Below are 1,881 nucleotides of genomic sequence, written 5' to 3'. Positions count from 1 at the left end.
CATACAATATTTGTCCTTTTGTAATTGACTTATTTCACTCAGCATAATGTCTTCAAGCTCCATCCATATTGTGGCATGTATCAAGATTTAATTTCTCCTGAAGAATGAAAAGATGCCCGGCTACCATTACTGAACATTTTGATCAAAGATTCCATAGAAGAACCCTGATCAAAAGAGGGGAAATGCAGAACATAATTTCAAATTCTCATAGAACTCAGACTGTCTGGAGCCATGGAGGCTGGATGAACTCCTAAAACCATTGCCCTGAGATAATCTTTAAACCTTAAACCAAAAATATCCCCTGAAGTCTTCTTAAAACAAAACAATAGTTAGCTTAACTAGTAAAGAATGTCTGCCTTGAGCATTATGCTCTTTTAAGATCTATCTATTTGGTATCAAATTGACAATGACAACTCAAAAGATTAGATAGGAACCTTAGGGGGCATGAGTTTATGTTAATGGAGGTGGAACAATTCAGAAGAGTTTAGACTTAAGGGGAAGTGAGAGAAGTCAGTAGAATCAATCCGCAATGCTTTCTCTCTGTTCTTCCGTGGACCTGCTGTACAACAGGGTTAAAAACCAAAACCAAGCCCCTAGCCATTGAGTTGCTTCCAACCCATGGCGACCCCATGTGTTGCACAGTAGAACTGTGCTGCATATGGTTTTCTTGGCTATAATCCTTATGGAAGCAGATTGCCAGGATTTTCTCCAGTGGCAGCACTGAGTGGGTTTGAACTGCCAACCTTTAGGTTAATGGTCGAGATCAAACTATTTGTGCCACCCAGGGACCTACAACAGTGTAGTGGTGGGGATATGCCCTCAGCACCTTCCTCTGGGTTCTCCTGGAGAATGGGTGTGTCCATATACCCAATGGGGAAACCTGAGTAGCAGAGGAGTGAGTGTTCACAGGAAGCAGGCTCTCAGGTCAGGGATGAGGTGGGATTCAAATCCAGTCTGGCATCTAGCTGTACTTTAATCCGTAGACTCCTGCCTCTTGCACTTTGATGTTCCACAAACTCCCTCACTGAGCATGTCCAAATTGTAGCTCCCTTCCCCCATGCTTGGTTCTCCTTTGTGCTCCTTGACCTAGTTAGGGCCCAGTGGTCAGTGAGCCTCAGTCCATGGTCAGTGAATCACTGAACTCTCATCCTTCCTACCTCATGCACTTTGCTGTCCAGGCTTTTAGCACCTCAGCTGGAGTTTTGCAATCGAAGTGAAATAAATCAACTCATTATAGTGTAAGCAATAAAAGAGAATGTGCTGATTCATAAACTTGGACATAGGTGAGTAGAGCTTCAGGATGGCCCTCTCCATCTCTTACCTCTGCTCTTCTCACTTTTGACCTTGTTTTCTGCTGCCTTAGAAAGGTCTTCTCCATGCAGTGTAAAACATGACTCCCATCAGCCCCAACTTCACAGTGTTCCAGCTTAAAGCCAACTGGGGAGGAGCCTCTCTTGTCCTACATCTTTGGCTGAATTTCGATGAAGAGTCTAATGAACCTTGCTTGGGTCTCTTGCCTGACCCTGGACAAACCACTAGGCCAGGTGCTTGGGATCATACGAATGACCAAACTATGTCTAGGTGCTCGGCCCTGTGATGAAGGTAGTGGTTGGCACCTTGAGTGACAGTGTCACAAAGACCACATGAATGGGGAAGGAATAGCTGACCAAAGGAAAAGTGGAGGGTTCTGTTAGCTGAAGAAGGGGGAGACAATGTTGAGCTAGTCAAACAAACAAACAAAAAAATTTGTGTTTGATTAACTCAGGAATCACCTTTTCAGGGAAGGGTTAAGTGCTTTTCTCAGGTCCCTGTGTCCCCCTGTGCCTGCCCCTTCCACAGCACTTTTTTTTTTTTTTATTGTTGTACTTTAAGTGAAAGTTT

Source organism: Trichechus manatus, unplaced genomic scaffold (genome assembly GCF_000243295.1).
Source record: "Trichechus manatus latirostris isolate Lorelei unplaced genomic scaffold, TriManLat1.0 scaffold00460, whole genome shotgun sequence".
Classification (NCBI taxonomy): domain Eukaryota; kingdom Metazoa; phylum Chordata; class Mammalia; order Sirenia; family Trichechidae; genus Trichechus; species Trichechus manatus.
The sequence above is the reverse complement of the archived record's forward strand: the minus strand, read 5'-3'. Positions refer to the sequence as shown.